This window comes from Acanthochromis polyacanthus, chromosome 12 (genome assembly GCF_021347895.1).
Source record: "Acanthochromis polyacanthus isolate Apoly-LR-REF ecotype Palm Island chromosome 12, KAUST_Apoly_ChrSc, whole genome shotgun sequence".
Taxonomy (NCBI): Eukaryota; Metazoa; Chordata; class Actinopteri; family Pomacentridae; genus Acanthochromis; species Acanthochromis polyacanthus.
In genome coordinates, this window is record NC_067124.1 from 39,337,869 (window position 1) to 39,358,887 (window position 21,019).

Sequence of the window (21,019 nt, forward strand, 5' to 3'; positions counted from 1 at the left end):
GCCTCCAAATGGTCCGGCAGGTTTATTTTAAATCTCACTAAACACTCCAAACCACAAACTGTTATTCAGAACTATGCCGACCTGCTGACAGCTCATTACTCACATCAGCACAGACAGGAAAAACAGCTCAATATTACTTCTATTAATCCTCTTTTAGTTGTAGTCTGGTGACAGGGAAAACAGTTCCAATCACAGTGATAGTTAAAGATTATTTTTAGGACTTAAACGCCTCCTCAATCATCATAGCATCAAATGGTGCAAAGACCCCATTGTAACCCAGGGGTTTGTTATTTTATTGTCTTCGTCCGACTTTTTTCGCAGTTTTCAAGGCCTATTGCGAGCTAATTAAACAATGATTTTTTTTTTTTTGCATAAAAGATCTAAAATGTAGCAGAACTGCACAACATATATTAACTCAAACACATCAGGCTGCAGCTTTTTCTGCTGCTTGATAGAAAAATAAAACTCTCATTTCGCATTTTCCGTTTAAAATAAATAAAGTTTATGAACCTGCAGCTCCACATGAGCAGAACCAGGAGAGAAACTCTGAAAATGAAGAAGTAAATCAGCTGTATGTAAACATTTCACTGCAGAGACGATGATGTTTAACACAAACAGCTTCTCTGTCTGCTGTTCCGGTTGTTTTCGGGTTTATTTTTTTGTTTTCTCTGCAGACAGACTCCCCTAGAACAACCACTGCAGTCACTGTTGAATTATTAATTCTTTCCAAATAAAGTTGTTCCAGTCATCTCCTGAAACTTCCTAGACTTTTAAATATATATAGAAACTGTTTTTTTCCCCAACACTTTACTTCACATGCAGAATAATAAGTGTTATATATTTTTACTTCACTATTTTTTACTCCACAGATTCAGTTTAGGTTTAAGTTTAAAACTGTCTAGGAATGTGAATGATCTGAATATTTAAATGATTTAAAGAACATTTACCTGGACGCTAAGCAAAATAAAATAAAGTTCTCTGTTTTGGAGTTTCACTGAGACATCATCTCGAAATGAAGATAGCTATCTTGGAAATTAAAATGAAGAATTTCAAGTAGAGATATGGGTAATTCCAGAACTTCACATTTCAAATAATCCATGTACAAAACACTAAAACATGCAGTAGTTGTGTAAATGTTCTTATCCTGAGACCAAATCTAAAAAAAAAAACTAGGAGAAAAGAATGTTTGAAAATGTTTTAAACACCAAATAAGTCTGGAGTTCCCCTAAAATGACATTTTTCTCTTGTCCCAGCCCCCTGATGACCAAACTGGACCTCTAATAAAACCGCTAAAATCAAATATAAATCTCCTTTTTCGGTGGTATTTTTCATTGATGTGTCTTTTTAATGAGAACAATATTTTAAATAATAATTATTATGCATGGAACATGTCCCACAACATGTTAGAAGGACCTTTTTAGCTGGTAGAAGAAGAAAACAGTGAATCACACGAAAATGTGTAATTTTACTGCTTTCTTCTGTAAAAAAAATGGATTTAAAAAACAGTCGTGAATTCACACATCTGATGTAAAATAACATTAAAAAATTGTAACTGTGAATAACCACATTTTGTATTTAACAGATGATGATGCTAAATTTAAAGTTTAATCTTTCAAACATATCTAAAAAATTAAATAATCAGTAAGAATTGAAAGAAACAGAAGTGCTGGGGTCTATATAATTAAATATCTTACTATTATTTTTCCAAACGCATAAAAATCTCTCAATTAAGACTAAAAAGACAAAATATACTCATGATCTCGTGTAAAATTAAGGCCAGAGAATTCACTTTACTGCTGAAATACTACAGATCAGTATTTGCATAAAGCATTAAAGCAGAAATCTGAATGAAAATGAGACGAGAGGAGGCAGCTGGAGGCTCCTGTGATGTTCAGATCTTTACCTGGTCCGTGGAGTCCGTCATCATGAAGCTGCTCTGAGTCTGTTCTCATCCTCTGATCTCCTTCACTGCTGCTCCTCTACTCATTAACTCCACAACTCATCCATCAGCAGCAGATCAAACAGCTGCAAGCACAGCCAGAAACACCAGAAACACCAGGGACACCAGGGACACCGGGAACAAGAACCAGAGACACCAGGAACCAGAACCAGCAGAACCTCTGCACGGCTCAGAGACAGAAACCTTTCAGCTCCCACAGAACATTCACATTCAAACAATAGAAATATTTTACTGTTAAACTGATCAATAACTGAATCTCCAGAGCAGAAGAAATTATATTCTGACTTTATTTTGATTTTAACTGCTTTTTTATTTCTATTATTACTCGGAGTTACTTGACGATTGACGTCGGTTCGTCCGTCTGTCAGCAACATCACTCAAAAACTGACGGATTTCCATGAAGGTTTCAGGGAAGATCAGAAATGACACAAGGACCAAGTGATTCGATTTTGGCAGTGATGCAGCTTATAGTCTGGATCCACGGATCTGGTAAAGATTTCTGCATCATTGTGAGATAGCAGCACGGCGTCACTGTAACCATGACAACAAGTGAACACTACATCAGCTGCATAACACGCGTCTGTGCTCAGACCAAGGTCATTTTGTTTGTGGGTACATGTATATTAAATGTTGCTGTGGTTTCTGATCAACAGTAACTAATAAATAAATGCTACATTTCTGACATACGGGGAATGAGCAGCACTGGAGGAGGACTACATTCTCTGGTTGGTTTTCTAGTTACTACTGTTTTGGATTTTACTATTAATTTATACTTTTTTAATCTATTCTATTTGTCTCAGTACTTAGTTTACTTTATGACAATATATTAGGTTTTGACACAGTGTTACAATGTCTACATTTGATGCATTAATATCTGGAATAAAACTGGTGTAAACTGCAATAAAACTGGTAGAAAACTGGAAGAAAATTGGAACATAACTGGAATAAAACTGAACGTATCGGAGCAGGAAACCCCAACAGATTGTCAAAAGAAAGATTAGAATTTATCATAATCTGCAATTTTGCTTAAAGTTTTCTTAAAACATATTTTATTTACTGCCTATCTTGACCAGGACTCCTTTGAAAAAGAGGCTGTTAATGTCAGTGGGATTTCTCCTGATTAAATAAAGTTATTTATAGTATAATTCCAATGAAGAATATCCAATCTGCAGATCACTGAATCATCGAGTCCAGCATCGTTTAAGATTCACCAACTGGAGTAAAATCCAAGTTTAAAAAATGTTCCAGTTGCAGTTTTTGGTCACAAGAAGTCCCCTTGGAGGGACTCTGTGTTCAGTTTATAAAAGCTGGAACCCAAACTGTAAATCCTAAGAGCTGAAGATAAATAAAGTGGATCTGAGAGTCTCCGACAGCGTGAGAAGCCGATGTCTGATGACTTTGTGTTTCTCAGCCTGGTGTTTGCGTTGTGTCATTGTGCGACCTTGTCAAGCGTCCGAACGCTGAATCACAACTTTCACACGGTTCTAAAGTCAGTTTCTGTGTCTGTGGATGTTTGATGAAACTTCCAGCTCCTCTTCCTCACCCTTCCTCACCCTTCCAGCTCCTCTTCCTCACCCTTCCTCCGTCATTATCTCCCTCCATAATCTCTCAGCAACACATTAAAGTAAGAAGCCTCTCGTCATTCGCTGCTCCACACCTCCGTCCAGCTCAAACCTCATCTCAGCTTTAAAAGGCTCTGATTGGACGTACCTATAGCAGACAGGAAAACTGGAATAAACGTGGAATAAAAACGGAATAAAACAGGAACAAAACTGATATAAAAGTGGGTTAAAACTGGTTAAAAACTGAATAAAACTGAAGAAAAAAACAGGTAGAAAACTGGAATAAAACAGGTAGAAAACTGGTATAAAAGTGGGTTAAAACTGGTTAAAAACTGAATAAAACTGATGTAAAACTGAAGAAAAAAACTGGTAGAAAACTGGAATAAAACAGGTAGAAAACTGGAATGAAACTGTTCTAAAACTGGGGGGAAAATGAAATAAAAATGGTAGGAAACCGGTGTAAAACTGGAATGAAAATGGAATAAAAATGGAAAGAAAATAGTAGAAAACTGGATTAAAACTGGTGTAAAAGGGAGTTGAAATTGGTAAAAAAAAACAAAAACTGGAATACAACTGGTAAAAAAAAACTGGAATAAAACTGGTGTAAACTTGGATTAAAACTGGTAGAAAATTGGGGGGAAACTGTTAGAAAATTTGAATAAAACTGGTGTAAAACTGGAATAAACCAGACAGAAAACTGGAATAAAACAGGTAGAAAACTGGAATAAAAATGGTGGAAAACAAAGACTGAACAGGACTGGAAGTGGGGGAGTTCAGGTGTAAATAAACAGCTCTGATTGGATGTACCTGTGACGGACAGGAAGTGGGGGAGTTCAGGTGTAAATAAACGGTGAGCAGAGGGAGTCAGAGTGGAGCTGATCCAGAATCAGGGTGAAGGACGGAGTGACTTTGAGACTTAATTAAAGAAATAATAGAATATTCTGGTGTGTCAGGAGGAGCTGCATATTCATATCTGTGTGTGTGTGTGTGTATGTGTGTGTGTGTGTGTGTGTGTGTGTGTGTGTGTGTGTGTGTGTGTGTGTGTGTGTGTGTGTGTGTGTGTGTGTGTGTGTGTGTGTGTGTGTGTGTGTGTGTGTGCGTGTGTGCATGTCTCTAATCTCCTGATCTGTCCGTCAGTGAGCAGGTCAGATTTTATCATTAACCTCCTGCTGCAGACAAACCTGCACTGTTGTCGGGCCTCACACACACATTTTCATTTAGCGCACACTTATAAACACACTTACACACACTCTCACACACACACATTCCTGCAGAGTGTGTGTGTGTGTATTCACCCACTAATTAACGTTTCCATGCCTCTGTTCAGGCTGTCATGTTCTAATTAAAGCGGCCCAAAGGGGGAAAACAAAGCGGAGTGTGTCGAACACACGAGGCTGCAGCTAAAGCAGGAAAATCCTTTTGTCCCAACTAAACCTGTTTACACACAATTATTATTCTTGTTAAAAGGGAATTATTACAGACACAGCAGAATACCGGAGTGTTTACGACAAGAAACACGACTGGAGGCTGGAATCAGACGGACAGTTCTGCTCAGTAAAGTCAGAAACATTCAGAAAACAACACAGTGAAGCCAGCAGAGAGGGTTTATTATCATTTTTATAGGATAATATTCAGGTTATTGGTATTAATAATCGTGTTAATATTCAGAATATTGATAGTTTTATATGTTAATGTTCAGGTAACTGATAGTTTGCATTGCTAATGTTTAGTTAATTGTTAATATTTACCTTATTGTTGTTAATATTCAGGTTATTGATGCTTTGCTTGTGTTCAGGTTATTGTTGTGAATATTCAGTTTGTTCAATCTTTTGTGTGATAGGAAGAATTTAACATTGCGATGTGGTAATATTCAGATTTTTGACACGTTTTTCATCAATATCCAGGTTATTGATAGTTTTTTTAAAAGTTTTGTATGATAATATAAACTGCCCAGCCAAAAAGAAGTCGTCCACTCATAATTTCATCGGACACCTTTAGCTTTGAGAATGACACACATTCAGCACACTGTGGGATCGTTTTGACAAGCTTCTGATAAGTCACAGCATTTATTTCTGTCCAGAGTTGCATTAATTTTTCACCAAGATCTCATATTGATGATGGGAGAGTCGGACAAAGTCTTCTCCAGAACATCCCAAAGATCCTCAGTGGTTCTGAGGTCTGGACTCTGTGGAGGTCAATCCATCTCATCTCCCTGATCCACTCATTCTCAATGTGAACTCATGAATCCTGGTATCACCATCTTGGAACATGAAGAAAACTCCACTGATGTAAAGACCTGCTCATTCAGTATCTTCAGCCGACCTCATTCTTTGGGAACATAACGTTGGAGAACCTGACCAACCCCAGATCATAACCCTAACCCCCACTAGACATGATGAGTTCATCACTTCATCTGCCTCTCTTCTTACCCTGATGCCCCCATCACTCTGTAACAGGGTAAATCTGGACTCATCAGACCACATGACCTTCTTCCATTGATCCAGAGTCCAACCTTTATGCTCCACAGCAAACTGAAGCCTTTTTTCTGATCATCCTCACTGATCAGTGGTTTTCTTGGACCTACAGCTGTTTAGTCCCAATCCTTTGAGTTCCCTTCATGTGGAAATGTTCTTACTTTCACTATTAAACAGCTGTGAGTTCTACTGTTGGTTTCCTACCATCATCTAAGAGTTTGTTCCTCTAAGATGGTTCTCCACTATCCTTCAGGTTTAATAATGCGTTGGACGTTTAATCTCCTTAGTTGTTTTCTTTGCTTGATGCAGGCCAATAATTTGATCCTTCTGAGACAGATTAACATCCTTTCCATGACCACAGGAAATGTCTTCCAACTTTTAAGAAATGAGAAGCTCCTCACTGCATCAGCTAGAGTTAAAGAAGTTGTTTCATCACTGCAGTAATTATCCAATGGAAGGATCTGAACTATTTGTTGAGTTAAATCCGAGTGGTGACTTCTTTTTGGACAGGCAGTGTATGTAGGTTTTTAACAAGTCAGTAGAGTAACATCCAGGTTATTGACTCGTTGGTTCACTGATGTTAGTTATTATCTCTGTGCATTACCCTTCAGGTTTCTGGTACTTTAGTTTGTTAATATCCAGGTTTTTGACTTTTTTTGCATTAATATCCAGGCTGTTGATAGTTTTCTGTGTTCATATCGAGTTTTTAAAACTTTATGATAATATATACGGCTTTGACACATTAGTATAATAACTAGTCTATGACTGATACATCAATATCCAGTTTTTAATACTTCTGCTAGTCAGTATCTAGGTTTTCACACATTTTTACAAGCATATCAATGTTTTTCCCTCCTCAAAGTGATTATATTAGTGTTTTAACCTTTTAAGCCCAGTCGGCCCACAGGTGAGCCGAAGAAATCCCGGAAGTAATACACACAGTAAAAAAAGTAGTAAAACAGGACAACTGTGTTTAATTTCAATTGTTGATCAAAGTTTACACTCTAATGGTCACAAAATAAGCTCGGATGTGCATTTTAGTGCAAACGTTAGTATTTACAGATGATTTTAAACCTTGATGCTGTGAAATCCGCGGATTTCACACCATCTATGCCAACGTGTTATCCTCTGTCAAATAGGGGGGTTAATCAGGTGAGGATAGAAATTTCACATTTCTCCTCTGGTCTATTCCAATTTACTCAGGCATAGTGAGAGACACAACATTTTTTACACCAGGAATACATTCTCTGAAGTCCCTAGATGTCCAAGGACACCAAGAACATGCGTATGAACTTTTTTATAGTGGAGTAATTCTTCATTTACTTTGGGTATGTCTTTTTATGGCCAGGGCTTAAGAGGTTAAACACTTTGCTGTGTTAATATCCAGGTTTCTTTCACATTTTTGCTTAAATAACCACACAATTTTAAATGCATACATAATAGGTTTTAGTATTAAGCTCATGAATGCATCATTTCATGGAAAAATCTGGCATTGTTTTGTCACATTGGAATGATAATATTGAGGGTTTGGACTCTTTGGTAGATTACTGTCAAGGTTACTCTTATGTGTTAAAAGATCTGTAGAACTATGATGTGTTTATATCCTGGTTTTTCATACTTTTGCCTAATAATATATTGTTTTTTGACACATTGGTGCATTAATATCCAGTTCATTCAATATTTGGTGCATTAATATAGAAGTTACTGTTACTGCTGCCCATAATATCTTTGCTTTTAAGACTTTAATGCATTAACATTAAGGTTTTTGGTACTTTTGTTTGTTAATATCAAGATTTGACACTTTTTTGCATTAATATCCAGTTTATTCAATATTTGGTGCTTTAATATAGAAGTTACTGTTACTGCTGTCCATTAATACCTTTGTTTTAAGACTTTAATACACGAACATTCAAGTTTTTGGTACTTTTCGTTGTTAATATCAAGAGTGTTCACACTTTTATACAGTAATGCCCAGATTTTTCCACTTTGGTGTGGAAATATCAAGTTCCAGATGCATTTTACCAAAATATCATTCAAAATAAGTTTCTTTATGCATGCATAATGAGTTATAGCATCACTTAAAGGAAGGATATACAGCTTTAAAATCACTAGACAATTTCAGACAAATTGCAAATCACAAAACCTGTAGAGCTCCGTTGGTCTAAACCTGATTTACATGAATTACTAAAAGCCTGCAGCAGTAATCTCAGTAAACCAGACTGTTTCTTCTGTTGATTAAACAGGTAAATTAAAGAGTTTTTCTGCTCAGTAAAGTCTAAAGTTGCATCACTTCCTGCAGAAACTAAGTAATAAAACTGCCACATCTTACCAGGAACTGATCTATGTTGAGGACGGTCTGAAAGGTGTTGATCCGTTCCCTCATGGTTCTGCCGTCCCTGTTCCTGCTGGTTCTGCTCTGGGTTCTGCTCTGGTTCTGCCGTCCCTGTTCCTGCTGGTTCTGCTGTCCCTGTTCCTGCTGGTTCTGCCGTCCCTGTTCCTGCTGGTTCTGCCGTCCCTGTTCCTGCTGGTATCTGCGTCTTACATCTGTCCTCTAACTCCAGCGCCTCGTGCGGTCCAGTCGGTGACAGATCGGGTCGGAGGAGGAGGTTAATGCAGACAATAAAGTGTCAGCAGCTCTTAATTCAGAGCAGATTCCAGCAGCAGGATCAGGACCGGTGGAAACGATACCTGCTGACGGAGCTGAAGGTGAAGCTAGACCGGACTTCACATGGACCACATGTTGCGGTAGAACCGGGTCGGATCACATTGTTGGACACAAACGCTTTAACACCGATCCCTAAAACCTCAAGATCTATAAAACACAGAAATATTCCTCCACATTTAGATTTACAGTGAAGTTTGATTTCTCCAGCAGGTTTCTTCTGGATAGAAACGACATAAATAAGAGAATAAATCCATCCAGAATCTGTGGAAAAATCTGGAGAAAGACTAAAAACAGAACAAACCCCAGTGGAAACTAAAAAAGCCAGAAATATTCATTTATTGTGATATTTATCTGGAAATATGCAGCTTAGTGGGACATTGATGCCTTAATATCGAGGTTTTACAAAAAACATTTGAACGATAGTGTAGTCAACTTTAACGAACTTAGAGCAACTTTAACGAACTTAGAGCAACATTAACTAATTTAGTGCAACTTCAACTCATCTTTGAGCAACTTTAACTAATATAGAACAATTTCAACAAATATAGAGCAATTTTAACTATAATGGAGCAAGTTTAACGAATATAGAGCAACCTTAACTCCTTTAGAGCAACTTTAACTCATTGAGAGCAACTTCAATTCATCTTTGAGCAACTTTAACTAATGTAGATCGACTTTTATTAATATAGAGTAACTTCAACTAACAGAGCTACTTTAATTCATTTTAGAGCAACTTTAACTTATATAGATCAGCTGTAAATTATATGGGGCAACTTTAATTTTAGAGCAACTTTAACAAATGTAGAGCAACTTTAACTAATATAGAACAATTTCAACAAATATAGAGCAATTTTAACTATAATGGAGCAAGTTTAACTAATATAGAGCAACTTTAACTCATCTTTGAGCAACTTTAACCCCTTTAGAGCAACTTTAACTCCTTTAGAGCAACTTTAACTCATTTTAGAGTAACTTTAACTAACATGAACTTCAGCTAATATAGATATTTGTTTATACATAACCAATCAGGTTGTTGGTATTTTTGTTTGTTAATTTCCAAATTTTTCACACTTTTAGTACAATAATATCCACATTTTTGGCACTTGGATGCTTTAAAATCCAGGTTTTCAAAACATGTTTGCTTAATTATCAAGAACAACATATTGCGTGTTATGTAGACATGATAATTTAGAATAATAATGATGATAAATCATCATTTTCTTCAGCTCATTAAAGTAGAAAATGCATCAGTTTCTGCAAAAACTTTGGTGAGAAAACTCAAAAAAATATTTAAATAGTTTAAATTAATTAATAAATCATTAGGATTCATCAGTAACAGAAAGTTTTACTGTTTTTTTTTTTCTTTTGCTTGCAGAAAAAACCTGCTGGTCAAATAAAAACTCGCTATAAATCTAGATTGGGGCAAAAGGGAGGAATAATTTTTGTCATGCTGCATGTCCAGCTGTGAACCTCAATGTTTTCAATGTCTGTGGTTCTGATTTTAGGATCTCCAGGGAGCAGAAAGCTGCAGGTTTTTGTTTTAAATTTGTCTAAAACACGTTCAGTTTTGTGTTCCTGCTGGTATTTTATCTCCAGCAGCTGCAGAATTTAGAGCTTTGCTGTCAGCGTTTGTGAGGATATTTCGGTGGATTTCATTTGCGATTCATCTGCTCCGAGAAGAAGCAGCAGATAAAAACACGATGGAAGCAGCCTTTAGTTTTTACTGCAGTAAAAAAACGTTTGCTTCTCTGAACAGACTGAACGCCCTTCCTGCTGCCGTCACAGTGAACATTTCAACACCATACTTCAAGGTTATCTCTACGTTTTCTGTACATTTTGGTCCTTTATTGCGGTAAATTAGAGGAGAGGAAAGACGTGGAGCAGCAAAGGTCAACAGGTCGACTTTCATAGACCTTCAGTTTCAATTTTTGCCAGAGATGGGGACTTGAGACTTGATGACTTGGACTCGAGTCAAGTCGAGTCGCTGTTTTAATGACTGGTGACTTGACTTCAAAAAAATACTTGCTACTTGGCTTGGACTTGGAAGTTAAAGACTCGGGACTTGACTTGACTTGAGACACGATGACTTGAATGACTTGAGTGTTTTTATTATTCGCATCATGTTTTCAGTTTGAATGACGCTGTTGATATGTAAAATTCTGGATCGTCGAACATAGGCTTTTAATTTGAAATCGGTTTGCCGTATCAATCAGCCCCTCGGCGGGGGTGGGGTGGGGGTGGGGGTGGGGGGTGGGGGGGGGTGGGGGCTCCATGGCAGCGCCCACCGCTGGATATCAACATGTCAGCCGTACCCAAGGTAATCATAACTTTCGGGTATCAGGATTTCTATCAAGACGGTAAACGATGAACAGCAGTTTGCAAGACGTGCAACGTGAAAATCACAGACAGTCAGACGACAACATCAGATTTCGTCCGACATTTGAAGACCTATTCGGTCCAGTAAGCGCTTGTCAATTTGTTTTTAATATCAGAGCCTGTTTACATCGTCTGGTTAGTTAGCATTTTAGCTAATGTTAGCTTAATATGACAGTAAGGAGTGTGGGGGGGGGGGGGGGGGGTGAGCTGCTGCCTTGGGTAAAGTGCGCCGTCACACAATCAATAATACTAAAAAATGTTATTCTCTTCATAAGTGCTTGTCAATTTGTTATTAATATCAGAGCCCGTTTACATTGTCTTTTGAACATGTTGGGCACATTAGCCAGTGATGTTTACTGACAGTTACTTATATCTTGTCTTTTCACTTTATTAAGATCATATTCTGCAGGAAAAATTACAATAATGTGACTTGAATTGGACTTGACTTGACCTATTACAGGACTTGACATAACCTGTGACCTGACTTGACTTGCCCAAGAAAAAAAATACTTGGGACTTACTTGAGACTTGAAGGTTAAGACTTGAGACTTACTTGAGACTTGCACATGTGTGACTTGGTCCCATCTCTGATTTTTGCTGTGTTTGCTATTCTGGGCCCAAGGATACGAAGACCCAACTGGAACCCATGGGTTTATTATTAGATTTTCTTCGTCCGACAAAATAAAGGCGTTTAAATACTTGAAAACGCGTGAAAATTTGCAAGGGAAACAATAATAATAACTAGTAAAATGACTTGAAACGTTCCCAAAAAGCCAGGCTGACCCACAACCTGCAGCCAGACGACAAAAACTAAAGTGTGGTTGAATTTGGTTCAAAATGAGATAAAAACTTGAGAAAAATTACTCAAAACGTGTCCTCAATAAAGTTAAAAGTGTCCCTAATGGCCTAAATCTTTCCAAAATGACTAAAATCTGGTTCAAAATTAGGAAAAAACATGAGAAAAATGATCAAAACTTGTCCAAAATAACATTAAAACTTCCCAAAACGTCAAAAGTCTGGTCTAAATTTAGGTAAAATCTGTGCAAAATGGCTCAAAACCTTTCCAAAATATATTTAAAACTGTCCCTAATGGCCTGAATATTTCCTAAATGACTTTTAAAAAAAAACCTGTAAAAAATGACTTATTTCTGGACCAAAATGAATTAAAAACTTGAGGAAACTGACTCAAAACGTATCTAAAAAAAGATAAAATCGACCAAAGTCTCTAAAGTCTGGCCCAAAATGAGGTAAAATCTGTTCAAAATGACTCAAAATTTGTCCAAAATAAAGTTAAAAGTGCCCCTAATGGCCTAAATGTTACCAAAATGGTCCATCAAACACTTTTAAACCCATTTTCTAGAATTTTCTGCTCTTGAAGTCGTCTCAAAAAATGCCCACAATGACATAACACTGGTCCAAAATGAGGTAAAAACTTGAGAAAAACTACTCAAATTTGTCCAAAATAATCTTACAACTGTCCCTAATGGCTTAAATCTTTCCAAAATGACTCAAAAACTCCCCAAAATGTCTGAAGTCTGGTTCAACATTAGTTAAAAATGCTCCATGAAACCCTTTTATACCCATTTTATTGACTTCTTCAGCTCTTGAACACCTCACTCTCAGTTTCTTCACCGTCCTGTGAACTCCTCCTCCTCCTCCTCCTCCTCCTCCTCCTCCTCCTCAGTAAACCCCCACCAGGAGGTGAAACTTTACTCGAGATAAATTTAGCAGCAGTGTGACCCAAAGCTCCCCGACACACTTCTGCCGACGCTCCCAGGAGGCCGGTTGTTCACACAGATGGAGCTTTAACCTTTACGGCTGGTTATCCACACCGTCTTCCCGTTCCGTCCCGATGTAACGCCTTCATTATTACCTTATAATTAACCCCTAATTGGAAAACTGGCCGCCCTATCGGATGAAGTTTAATGGCTTAATCGTCTACGTGGTGCTCATTCCAGTCTGCCGGCGTTTGGCATCCGAACGTTGGTGCTTTTAGTCGCCCAACATTTGAGACTTCTGGGATGGATTTCACTGCTGTTGACATCCTGACAGATCGAGACTCGTCTCCTCACGCAACCTCGATTTTAGCGGAAACACGGAAGCGCTTTCTGAGCAGCTTCCTCCTCGTTAAGGCCACACCAGTGTGACTCGGAAGTAATCAGAGGCTTAATCGGATGGTTCAGGCGTGGAGGTTAAAACCGAAACCCGTCAGCTGGTTGGAGAAGCTGGTTATCGCCAAAAAAACAGTCGAATTACACCATTTATCAGCCAGAAGCTTTAACCTTGTGGAGCCCAGCGTATTCATTTCTGATTGGTGGTAGATTTTAAACCAGATAACATAGATCCATCATTCTTTTTGCAAATAAATTCTGGGGAGTTCCACTAACATTTCACACATTCACCAGTTCTAAAAGCGCTTTTTGGTTGCACTGATGGGTTTGTGGAAATACTAGGGTTAGGATTTAATGCATTAATTTTGATTAAAACAGAAAAAATAATGCATTTAATCGCACTTTTCTCAGTTTACCTAATTTCTGGTAAGTTAAAATTGTTCCTATTGGCCTAACTCTTTCCAAAATGACTCCTAAATGGGCCAAAATGTCTGAAGTCTGGTCCAAAATGAGGTAAGAACTTGATAAAAATGACTCAAAGCCTCTCTAAAATAAAGTTAAAACTGTCCCCAATGGCCTAAGTCTTTCCAAAATGATTCAAAAACAGTCCAAAATGTCTTTGAAGAATTCTGGAAACAAACCGTTGACCAATGGCTGAACAAAACTGTGCAAAATGACTCAAAACATCTCCAAAATAATATTACAACTTTTCAAAATCACTCATAAACGGTCCAAAATGTCTAAAGTCTCGTCCAAAATGAAGTAAAAACTTGAGAAAAATTACTAAAAACGTTGCCAAAATAAAGCTAAAACTGTCCCTAATGGCATAAATCTTCCCAAAATGAGGTAAAAACTTCAGAAAAATGATTGATAATTTCTCCAAAATAATCTTAAACTGTCCCTAATGGTTTAAATCTTTCTAAAATTACTCAAACAGTCCAAAATGACTTAAGGTCTGGTCCAAAATGAGGTAAAAACTTCAGAAAAATTACTCGAAACTTTGCCAAAACAATGTTAAAACTGTCCATAATGACCTAAATCTTTCAAAATACACGCAAAACTTCCCAAAATGATTTAAGTCTGATCCAAAATGAGATACAAACTTGATGAAAATGACCCAAAACTACAGAAAATAATCTAGAATTGCTGTTATACGTGGAACCATTTTATTTGTGCAGTAAAACTAAAAACATTTAACCTGCATTTACCTTTTTGACTTATTCCTCCACCCCTCCTCTTTGATAAAATACTCCCTTTCAGCTCTTGAACGCCTCAGTTTCTTCACCGGCCTGTGAACTCTGCTGCAGCCTCAATATTGAACTCTCCAGCCCAGTAGGTGGCGCTAATGCACCTAAAGTCTGTTTCGCAGGCATGAAGAAGATCCACAGGACGCACTGAGTGACGTCAATAAAGTGTGGTGAACAGTGAAGGAAGATGAGACGTCGGCAAGATTTTTAAAAGAAAACTTTCCACCCGACAGGCTCAATGCGGTCTCCTTTTCCTTCACTGTTAACCAAACTTTCTGTGCATCTTTTTGCGGCTGGAAGAAAGACTTTAGGTTCATTAGCGCCACCTACTGGGCTGGAGTGCTCATCAGTGTTAGCGGTGTGCCAGAGATAAGGAGAAAGGTGTGTTATTTTTTTCTGTAATTAATTACGGTGGTACCTCTACTTATGAACGTCTCTACATACGGAATTTTCAGGTTACGGCACACCTCAACGGGAAAATATTGCCTCTTGTTACGAAAGAAATTTCAGGATACGAAAGGCAAAAATACAGTACGCGCTGCTACTCGCAGCTCCCAGAGTTTACCGAACGTAAACATACTTGTAGCTGCTCTGCCATTGGCTATCGCTTAGCATCTTCCTGGCATCCCATTGGCTAGGAGGAACCTCTATGTCAGAGCTCTAGAGATAGTAAGAGTTGCGACACTCCCATAGGGTGGCGTTGTACGCTTTCTTTCGGTCTACTTCCGGGTTGTGGAGGCTTGTTTAGTTCCTAGCACCGCTTCGACAGTGACAGCCACCGTTCATTTGCACTGCAGGTTGTTGAGTATATGTGGAGGTAAGTGGATGAAATGCCTTCCTCTTTTGAATTGTCAACTGCCTATATTTTATCAGAGGCTCTTTATGATGCATATGCTGAGCTTTATTTGTATTTGCGCAGCGTAATTATATATATTTTTTATCTTGGTAGACGACCGAATTTCTGCTACTTTTTTTTAGCTCGACTCTGCTGTTAGCTGTGAAGTTATCTCCAGGGATATATTGACGGATTAATTGTTGATGAGTCGCTACCTCTTTTTAATTTTAACGTCTTTATATTATATCAGAAGCCCTTTGTGGTGCATACATTTATCTGTATTTGTGAATATTGGCAGATGACCGACTTTCAGGCATTGCCATGTGTTTGTTAGCTTTTCTTTGAAAGCTACCTAGCTACATCGCTACCTCTTTTTAATTGTCAAGACTACGTCCTTTATATGAGACCCTTTATAATGCATAAACTTATGCTTGTAAGTATTTAACAAATATATTTATTAATATCTATCGTATCTATCTATCCTCCAGTATCCCGAGAGCCCTCACTGAAGACACGAAGACCCTCATTGTTTCTCCCATTGTCAATAAAACATACTATTTCATTCATCAAAGCATAATGAGTTGTTATTCTTGAATATATATATTTTGTGTATGTCTTAAAATGGTTATAGTGAGTCAACTCCTGCCTCATCAGAAGTGACTGGACACTATCTGCTGAATGGACTGTTGTTACTCTGCTTTTCAATAACTCCCAGACTACAGGTAAGTGAATCAGAGAAATACAGACATTGTCTGGAAATACAATAATCCAGCTGGGCAAAAATTAACATCTTCAATCATCTTACATTTCTGTGTAAAAGTTGATTTTCCATGCTAACACGAATGTGAAACATTCCCTCCCAAACCCCAAAAGTGTCTTTAATATGTCACCTCAAAATGTAAAACTGACATTTACATACATACTCCAATGAATTAATAATCAAACAAGTACTTGGAGGTGTGATTTTATTCCTTTTTTACCGTGAAATCGCCGCTCTCAGTCCCATAGAAGGAAATGACAGCGCTGCCTGTTTGGAACTATTCAGGCTTACATGAACCACGTGACCGCCCCGCTGCGAGAGCATGAGTGTCGCAACTCTTACTATCTCTAGAGCTCTGCTCTATGTGTATGTGTGTTTCCCAGCATCCTCTTCGTTTTCCCGTCGGGCCACGAAGTGTTCGGACAGTTTTACGTGTGTGTATTAACTTTGATTCACTATGGACCCCAAGAAAGTGATGGAGAAAAGTGGAAAGAAGAAAGGAAGAAGAAGAGAGTTTTTTTTTGTCCATACAAACAAAGCAAGAGATAATAGAAAAGTATGAAAAAAGGATGCGTTTGGTTGATCTCGCCAAAGAATATGGCCGTAATACATCTACGAAGTTTCGGAATTTGTTGAAAAGAATCACCCAGAAAAAGTGTTCACCAGTCGGGCTATCGCTCACTATGATGAGGTTTGCCTTGCACATTTTTGAAGGATTGTTAAAAGCCGACAAAAGCAAACGTCCTTGGATCGGTTCTTTAAAAAACGTCAGGCAAAAACCACTGCTGAGAGAGAACATGAACCAAAGAAGGCAAAAGGTGACGACGACAGCAGTTAAAAGGTAAATGAACATAATTTTTATTCTTTACTTTATTCTTTGTTTTTTCATTATGTACAACTCTCATTTTATATTTATTGTGCAGTAATCTAATTGTAACATGTATTTGTTACATGTTTTGATGCATTTTTATGATTTATAAAAAATTTATGTCAGAATTTTGGGGGAACGGATTAGTGCATTTACATGGAAAACGCGCCTCTACTTACGGAATTTTCAGGTTACGAAACTACTTCCAGAACCAATTAACTTCGTAAGCAGAGGTACCACTGTAATCGAAACGAACGTGTTAAAGTCCCATTCCTACTACAAACAGAATCTGCTGTCGACAGGCTGTGAATCTGTGAAGCAGCCAAACATCGACCTGAAAATAAAAACCAGCACAACCTGCTGCGATCAATAAAGAGCCGATATCTATTAACAGCTCCACACGTCAACTCCTCGGATTTCCTTTACACCTGAGAGCCTCCAAACTGTGTGATTAATTCAGATTTCCTATTTCTATCCGACCCGCCGTCCATCAGCTGACCGACAAACCGTCTGGAGCTCCGAGTCCCGTCAGACTGAGCTGACTTTAAACAGCAGGAGGTTGAGGAGATGCTGCAGGCTGATGAGCTGTAAAACAGATGAAGTGCAGGATTCAGTGACATGACTTCATCTAACCTGAGCGCTCAGGTTTCTGTATTTATATCCAGCAACATGAAAACAGCTTGGACTTCACTGGGCTGCAGCTCCAGCAGGTGTCCCTCAGGAGGAAACATCTAATCTCACTAAAAAACAACAAGAAAAAGTCCTGTTCATCGGCTTTCCATTTATCGCCTTCGCTCACCGGCGTGGGCGGTGAGAAACGGTGGAGACTCAAAGTGTTCCAGGGCTGATAAGTCGATCTGAAGACGCAGAAATCTCAGTTAGAAGAAGAGCAGAGCTGAGCGGGAACGAAGCCAAGAAGAGGTCTGAAGTCTAGGAAACACAAACTACACATAGAACCAGAGCTCCATCCACGAGCTTCCATTATTCTTAAACAACTCCTTCATGTCCCTAAAACTTTGTGTTCCTAAAACGGTCCTTAATGGCTTAAATATTTCCAAAATGATGCAGAAACGGTCCAAATTGTCTTAAATCTGGTCCAAAATTACTTAAGTCTGGTCCAAAAAGAGGTAGAAACCTGAAAATAAACACTCATAACTTCTCCAGAATAATGTTAAATCTGTCCCTAATGGCCTAAATCTTTCCAAAACATCACAAAAACTGCCAAAAATGTCCTTAGTCTGGTCAACAATGAGGTAAAAACTTGAGAAAAATTACTCAAACTTCTCCAAAATAATGTTTGAACTGTCCTTAATGGCCTAAATCTTTCCAAGTGACACATAAACCATCTAAGATGAAAAGTCTGGTCCAAAATGAGGTCAAAACTTCAGAAAAATGACTCAAAGTTGTCCAAACATAATTTTAGAACTGTCCCTAATGACCTAAATGTTTCCAAAATGGTGCAAAACTTGTCCAAAATGTCCTTAGTCTGGTCCAAAATGAGGTAAAAACTTTAGGATAATTACCGAAAACTTGCCCAAAATGACTTAAAAAAAAGGCAGACAGATCCAGAACCTGCAGCCAGAAGACAGAAACTAAAGTCTTCATGGACTCACTTTGATGTCTGAGGCGTTCTGTGCAGAACAAAGACCCTCTGGACATCAGAGTCTAATCATCTTAATGCAATTTAAAGTGAATTTATCTTCTGGTCTTCGTCAAACTGCAGAGTCTCTGTTCAGGACGACGCCGTCAGAACAACACAAATACAATAAATGAAGTTAGTTTGATTATTTACCAATATTTTAAAACCTACAGTCAACATTTAGTGTCCATCTGTGGTGCAAATACTGAAGAAAAAAAAACTGTAGTAGCTCCAGTAAAACTAACCTGGTCCTGTGAGGACCAAACAGGAAGAGTTTGATCTGATGGATGAGGAAACGTGATGAAAACAAGGAGGCAGAGTGAAGAACGAGAGGAAGAAGGTGAGGTAACAGGTGAGTGGATGGAGACAGGTGAGTCTTCAGAGAAGTTAGAGTTTCCAGAAAGCACACGTGGAGCAGGAAGACTGAGTGAAACTGCCCCTGAACCTGCCCTCTCTGAGTAAAACTACCCCCAAATTGTAAAAAAACGTAAAAAACCGACCCCTCAGTGACTAAAATTGTCCCCAGACCTGCCCTCCTCTAGTAAAACTACTCCTAAACCTGTCCTCTGTTTAAAATTAATAATAACTTTATTTATAAAGCGCTTTCCGTCAAAGTGCTGTACACAGAAATAAAAACAGATAAAAATACAAATAATAAAAACAGAACAATAAAAAAGACATCAGTAAAACAAACAATTTAGGATTCAAATGTAAGAGAAAACAAGTGGGTCTTGCCCCCAAATTTACCCTCCCTGGGTAACAAACCGTCCCAAACCTGCCTTAAAAAACAGTCCTAAACCTGCCCTCCTCTAGTGAAATTGCCCCTAAATCGGCTCTCAATGACTCAAATAACAGTCCGAAACGTGTCCTCAGGTAAAACTGCCCCCAAACCTGTCCTCAGTCAGGAAAACTACCCCCAAATTTGGTCTTGAAAGGTAAAAAAGAAACGGCTCCAAACCTGCCCTCCCTGGGTAAAATTTCCCCTAAATCTGCCCACGTGTTAAAAACAGTCTAAAACCTGCCCTCCTATAGTAAAACTACTCCTAAACCTGCCCTCTATGAGTAAAACTACCCACAAATCTGCCATCAAAAAGTAAAACACTGTCCAAAATCTACCCTCCCTGGGTAAAAAACAGCCCCAAACCCGCACTAACCAAGTAAAACTGCCCTGAAAACTACCCCTACCAAGGAAAACTAACCCCAAATCTACCCTCCTCGAGCAATAAACAGCCCAAAACCTGTCCTAACCAAGTAAAACTACCCCTAAATCTGCCCTCAATGAGTAAAACTGTCCCCAAATCTACCATCCACGGGTAAAACTGCCCTTAAACCTGCTCTCCTTTGGTAAAACTGCCCCGAAATCTGCCCTGATGTAACTGAGGACCAGACAGGAAGAGTTTGATCTGATGGATGAGGAGACGTGATGAACACAAGGAGGAAGAGTAAAGAAGAAGGTGAGGGCTACTTCACCTTCTTCCACCTATGTGAGTGGATGGAGATAGAAGCAGGAGAGTCTTTAGAGGAGTTAGAGAGTTTCCAGAACATGAAGCAGAAGATCAGCGAACACCTACCAGGGTCTGTTGGTATCTCAGAGCGTTCCTTTGCGACGCATCTGCAGCCATTGACACGCTGTCACTGATCCAAAAATAACCCGGCTGGACACCCCAGCATTTCCACCGGCGTGGACAACACACTCTCACACACACACACACACACTGTTCACAGCAGCTCAGACCAGCAGGAAAACATCCTCTGAAGTTTCAGAAGCAGCAGGTCGGTCTGAAGGCTGCAGGTGATCCTCAGATCTAGAAGACAAAACACAGCAGAGGCTCTGATGAGGAGCGAAGGACGCAGAGGTTTCCTTTATTAGAACTGCAGACGCCTAATAACACACACTCACACACGCCAGACCTGAGGTGTGTGTGTTGTGTTTGTACAGGGGTGGGAGCTGGAAGCCCCACAGGGCTGCCCCTGCAACGTGAGGAGGCAGGAAGGTTCCACACGACACCTCATCAGCCAATGCAGCGAGGCAACCCCAGCTCACATGGAGCCGCAGGTCGGCCCCAACCTGCCCTCAAAACTACCCTTACCAAGGAAAACTACCCCAAAAGCTGCCCTCCCTGGGTAAAACTGCAACCAAAACTAGACTTACCGAGGTTAGATTTTTTTATTTTTTACACTATTTTTATTCCTACTTACACTGCTGCTAAATGTCGTGTTCTTCCAAACAAATTTCGTTGTACTTCTGCAGAATGACAGTCTTTTTATCTTCATGTCTTTATCTTATCTGAAGAAGAGGGTCCTGGTGTGAAGATCTGAGAATTGTTACGATTCTCATGTTTTCCTCTAAATTTAACATCTTCCTGCAGGTTTTGGTGTAATTCTGATGTTTTTCTTATAAATATGACGTCTTTCTACAGGCTTTGGGCCTCTCAGGGTGAATCTGCCTGATAAATGTTATAATTCTCATATTTTTCTCATAAATTTAACACCTCCCTGCATGTTTCAGTGTAATTTATCTG

At 38.8% G+C, this 21,019-nt stretch overlaps 2 long non-coding RNA genes across 2 annotated transcripts in view; one reads left to right on the forward strand and one right to left on the reverse strand.

Moving 5' to 3' along the window:
• Positions 1-21,019, reverse strand: part of LOC127536417 (uncharacterized) — a 131,794-nt gene that overhangs the window by 75,121 nt on the left and 35,654 nt on the right. The window lies entirely within an intron of this gene.
• On the forward strand, positions 15,067-15,807 carry LOC127536422 (uncharacterized). Its single transcript, XR_007945418.1, has 2 exons — positions 15,067-15,212; positions 15,719-15,807. It is a non-coding gene; the product is annotated as an uncharacterized LOC127536422 (long non-coding RNA).